Source organism: Phalangium opilio, unplaced genomic scaffold, assembly GCF_054372755.1.
Source record: "Phalangium opilio isolate 3A_F unplaced genomic scaffold, DU_Popi_V2 ptg000063l_1, whole genome shotgun sequence".
Lineage (NCBI taxonomy): Eukaryota > Metazoa > Arthropoda > Arachnida > Opiliones > Phalangiidae > Phalangium > Phalangium opilio.
This window is the reverse complement of record NW_028324180.1, coordinates 2,592,718-2,598,420: the sequence shown is the minus strand read 5'-3', so window position 1 is coordinate 2,598,420 and position 5,703 is coordinate 2,592,718. Positions and strand designations below refer to the sequence as shown.

At 35.1% G+C, this 5,703-nt stretch overlaps 1 long non-coding RNA gene across 1 annotated transcript; it reads right to left on the bottom strand.

Annotated features, from left to right (window-relative positions):
- Window positions 1-3,345: 3,345 nt before the first annotated feature.
- On the bottom strand, window positions 3,346-4,114 carry LOC149662722 (uncharacterized). Its single transcript, XR_016368601.1, has 2 exons — window positions 3,820-4,114; window positions 3,346-3,755 (listed from the first exon to the last, which is right to left on the bottom strand). It is a non-coding gene; the product is annotated as an uncharacterized LOC149662722 (long non-coding RNA).
- Window positions 4,115-5,703: the final 1,589 nt, after the last annotated feature.

Below are 5,703 nucleotides of genomic sequence, written 5' to 3'. Positions count from 1 at the left end.
TCCCCATCAATTATTAAACATTCGAGCAAATATTCTTTATTTGCTTAAAATCATTAACTAACTAGTAATTAATTATAGTTACATTTCTATAATCAAAACTACCTTAAAACTTTTATAAAAGAAAATTTTGACAAGGATGTTTTTAATTTTGCGTGCATTCGAAAAAAATTGGAAAGAAAAAACTTCAATAATTATGAAGTAATCTTTCTTTTTATAGAGAGACTTTCTCTTGTAAATAACAATAAGAAAAAGGGGTATAGAGAACTAAAGAAAAACAAGATGGCCCCGGCCAGATTACACTTTTGCGCGCCCTCTAGTGACTAGAATTAGTATTACTATATTCATTGACCCCGAAAAATTTATAATTTTCAGGTTTTTTTCCATTGTTTATAAAATAGCATTCCGATTATGAATAAAACCAATCTAGTAAGAATTTGGTTTACAGTTTAATTAAATAAGTAATTAACTGTAGTGTTCAAGTCTTGGTGGATTAATTAGGCTAGATATACTAATCAATATCCAAAATTTATTCTACCATATGATTATGGTCATTCGTTACATTGGGTGGCAAGGATGCCGCTTGAGTGCGGATAAAGAAGTGAGGATTGTTCTCTCCTATACGCGATTTACGAGGTTACCTCCCATTTTTAAAATGTGAGTAGTTTTTGGTAATCGCCATCTAGTGAGCGAATTCTGTACTTTGATTTTATTCCGTATTTTAAAAATGGCCGCGGACAACAACAATCTTTATGACACAGAGTTAACCCTTTGTCAGGTCCCGAATGAAGTTTGCAAACCCACGATCTCCACTCCCTTAAATCCCTATCACTACTTTTACAGCCAAGAACGGAACATGTTCTACCCCAGCTTGCCATTTTTATTTTTCAAAACTTACTAATTACCAATGAGAATTAAAAAATATGTTCAAATCATCGGATTCACCGAGCCAAAGGATTTCAGACGATGGTTTTGAACTTCCTGCTTTTGAACGCTAGATGGCTTTAAGTACCGACGTTTAAAGAGACAAAAATACCGAATTTTACGCTTTACTTCGACGCTAGATGGCGGTATCAAAAACTACTAAGACGCAATGGCAGCCCACCTTTAATTTGCCTGGTAAACGACGTATATCTCATGCTTAGAAAATGGGGGTTACAATCAATCATATCTGAGGATGGGGCGCCATCTAGGTTGTGTTTGGAATAGGCGGGAATTACGAATATAGCAATACTCTCCCGTGAGATTAAAACCCAGTGATTGTATGAGTCTTAAGATAATGTGAGGGTTTAACAATAAAATTCGAAGATCATTGGCAACTTGTAATATTGCGCTATGCATTTGTAACAGTTTGGTTGAGCTAAATGAGGTAGATTGTAATTCAGATTTAACTTTGTTTAAGTCACTATTTTATACTGTCCTTTATGAGGTTATTGTTATTGTGGTGAAAAGTTTGTTTAAACTCATTATTTATACTGTCCTTCATGAGGTTATTGTTATTATGGTGAAAACTTGGTTTAGCTGCTGTCTCATAGGTTGAGCCTTTCAGGCGCTCGTCTGTTTCGGAGTGGGTTGCGGCGAATTGGTGTCGCGGATGTGGTGGTGGTCCTTGGGACCAGTGACCCTCGCATTAATTATTATTTTACCGGTCCCACTATAAATTAAATTTCTAAAATGGTGAGAATAAAAAGCACGTAAAGACACAAAAGTAAAGAAGCTGAAAATTGTAATTGAATTTGAATTTTTTACTGTAGGAAAAAGTAGCATATAACAATCCATAACAGTTAACTTTTATTTCTTATCACAATTTTTCAACTAGTTGCCACTAAATATCAATCAACATGTCTAATGATATTTGAAGTTCTTAATCCTTTTCTGAACTAGCCTTATTCCTTATTGCATTTTCCATAAATTCAGCGGCAATATCTTCTCTCGCTATCAGTAAGCCAGATCAAAATCTTGTAATGTGACCATGCACTACTGAGAAATACGACTACTGACAACTAGTACTGGCTATGGTCTAAACTGTCGCCTACAAGAGACTCATTCTAGAGTATAGACGCTAGACAAGATCAATAGTCAATAGAATACAAAACTTTTGTAGGGAAGTTGTAGCCAAGGAGTACTAACTACCTAGGAGTAGAATTGGTAGAAAATGTGTTGAGCTAGAAAAATTCTAAAATGGAACCCCGAATTTATAAACTGGTCCCACCGTCTATTTTTTCCAAAAACCCTAATTAATAAAGTGCTCCCTGATACCACTGACCCCAACTTTTGGAATAAATAAACTGGTCCGAGCAATTAATAAACTGGTATGGGACTTGTAAACCTGTCTTATTTCCTACCCTGTAGTGACGAGCCCATGATGTAAACAATAAAGATGGCCGCGAGCTACGAGGTTTAAGCCTCGGTCTTTAGTGTATCGGGGAGACGGGGGACTCGGGGTCCGAGTAACGGGAGTTTCTGAAGCGTTAGCAAATCTTATTTAAATTTATATTTTTATTATTATGTAACCGATTTATATTACTGAACGAATTGTACCTTATACTGTAGCAGACCTTGTTAGTTAGGTGAAGGTTTTTCAACTGTTGCTGATATTTAACTAGTTATGCCACCGCATGGATATTTTAAAATCCTTTCCTAACATTAGAATAAGGTACACACTTCGGCGTATGAGCCTGAGGTTAGGAAAAAACATTGCTTTGATGACGATGGCCTAGGTTGCCAAACTAACAAAAAACTCTTGGCAACAGAGCTGCCAGAATACAAAGTTTAAGGAAGACAAAATAGTGAAATTTTGCTAGTCCATTCTTCAAATTGTATGTTCTTTCTGGACTGGTACAGTTTTACTACCCCCATAATAGGAAAGGCCTATTAATAATTATCTTAATGTTCTTTTTATTAATGAGCTTAAGTTGTAAATTGTCCATGCCTTTTAATAATTATCTTAATGTTCTTTTTATTGATGATTGTTTATGCCTATTAATATTTATCTTAATGTTCTTTTTATTGATGAGCTTAAGTTGTAAATTTTTAATTTGATACTTTCAAAGTAACGTTAATTAAACCTTCAATACCTTGATTTAAATTTTAATTTATAATCCTTATTTAATTTAAGGATGATGTCAGTTTGTAAGTCTCGTTAATTTAATTCCCCCTTTCCCACAGAGAGGGTCTGAAAATTTAAATCACTTGGCAGAGACTGGAGATCTTCAACATTCAGTGACAGACTCTGAATCTCAATGGGCATTTAAAAAACTGTATAATTTAAATTGAAATTCCAAATTATAATTAAATACTTTTTGTTTGATATGTTGATATTAACGTAATCAATCCTTGAAAACTCTATTGGTACTATCAACACCATCGTTAAATTTATTACTTAAATAATATAATTTTTTTTAAATATAATAATCAAATTAGCGACTTATAATTAGTTAACTTTAAATGAGTATGTTTCACTGATTAAAATTACATTTCTAAAAATTGTTAGGTTGATAGCACTTTCATGTTTCATGTAGAAATTTCATATTTCCGTGGATGGAGAGATGAACACGTTGATTCCGTTTGTCGTTGATTGAAATTAGATTCATTTTGATCATAAATTTCATTTTATATTTTGAGTTGTTGATTTTATGAGATTGTTGATTTTATTTTTATAATTATCACTTACGTAACTGTTATTAGTAGATGAACCCAGCGAGAGCGGAAACTGCCAAAATGATTAGTTAATTTTGCAAAGAATCTGCAATTTAATTCTGCAAAAATCTACCTATTATTTTATGTCAGTTCCGTTAAGTGATCATTTAATTTTAAACTTGCCAAACAAATAGTGAGCAATGGTACCTCCGTCCCAAACTAGTTATAGTTTTAAAACGCTGACTCGAGTTTCATTTTGTTAATACATTTAATTTTATTAGTAAATCAACCTGCCTAACTTTTAAGCAGACGAGTCTTAAAAAACGATATCATTGGTGAAATTAGAAAACTCTCTCTGCTTAGCGCGCCTTCTGTCGGGGAGAACCTTAATTTCTTTTTTGATTAATATGATAATATTAATTGTAATGTTTAAGTTCCCAAGTAGAAATCTAATCTTGCCTAGGATTAAAAAGATATATAATAATTAAAAATTGCAAAAAAAAAAATTGCAAGCAACTGTCTCTCCTCCTCTAGCGCGATACAATATATATTCGACAGCATCCAGTGGCGGGCGTCGGGGAGGTGGGGGGTCCATATCTAAAGCCAGACAGTTGCACAGTTCTCTCTCTCTCGTCTCCCGCTAAACCCACGCAGTAAGTGCGGGCGTCGGGGAGATTGAAATTAGATTCATTTTGATCATAAATTTCATTTTATATTTTGAGTTGTTGATTTTATGAGATTGTTGATTTTATTTTTATAATTATCACTTACGTAACTGTTATTAGTAGATGAACCCAGCGAGAGCGGAAACTGCCAAAATGATTAGTTAATTTTGCAAAGAATCTGCAATTTAATTCTGCAAAAATCTACCTATTATTTTATGTCAGTTCCGTTAAGTGATCATTTAATTTTAAACTTGCCAAACAAATAGTGAGCAATGGTACCTCCGTCCCAAACTAGTTATAGTTTTAAAACGCTGACTCGAGTTTCATTTTGTTAATACATTTAATTTTATTAGTAAATCAACCTGCCTAACTTTTAAGCAGACGAGTCTTAAAAAACGATATCATTGGTGAAATTAGAAAACTCTCTCTGCTTAGCGCGCCTTCTGTCGGGGAGAACCTTAATTTCTTTTTTGATTAATATGATAATATTAATTGTAATGTTTAAGTTCCCAAGTAGAAATCTAATCTTGCCTAGGATTAAAAAGATATATAATAATTATAAATTGCAAAAAAAAAAATTGCAAGCAACTGTCTCTCCTCCTCTAGCGCGATACAATATATATTCGACAGCATCCAGTGGCGGGCGTCGGGGAGGTGGGGGGTCCATATCTAAAGCCAGACAGTTGCACAGTTCTCTCTCTCTCGTCTCCCGCTAAACCCACGCAGTAAGTGCGGGCGTCGGGGAGGTGGGGGGGTCCATATCCTAACTCTCTCTTTCTTCTCTTCAGTATAATTTAACTCGCTCTATAATACAACCAAGCGTGGCTTCGTGGTAGAGCGCGCGGTCGGGCGACTTCACTGGCGTCTCGTATGGATCAGGACATTGCGGGTTCGAGGCCCGGCGCCGACAGAAAAATAATTTCAATTGAAATTAAATACGTTACGCCACCTATGAGGTGTGAGGTGAACTACGGGTGAATTTCGAGTCGAAAATTCGCGGGAAATTTGAAATTCAAAAGTTTATTTATGACGAAACTTATTATGCGGTTACACCAAATCCAGCCAGCCGTCCAGCCAACAGAGGTCAGAACAATACTTTCGCTGCTCTAAAGAGCGCAAAAGTAAAAAGAGTTTCGACTGAATCTTTCAGGGTTATTAAAGTTTGCGGTCATGGTTCAGGTACATTTTCAAAGGATTTGGTATGGGAAGGAGGTTAATTTTCTCTCTAACGAACATCGTATAGCTTTCCTCTTCCATTTCAACGTCATTTGGATCTTTATCTTCATAGGCCACCCTTTTCCAAATAATTGGGGGTTGCCATTGACGGAATGATCTTCTGAAAGCGCTAGAGTTGTTAGATTTGTCACTCGCGGATGAATCGGGAACAGTTTTACACAGCCGC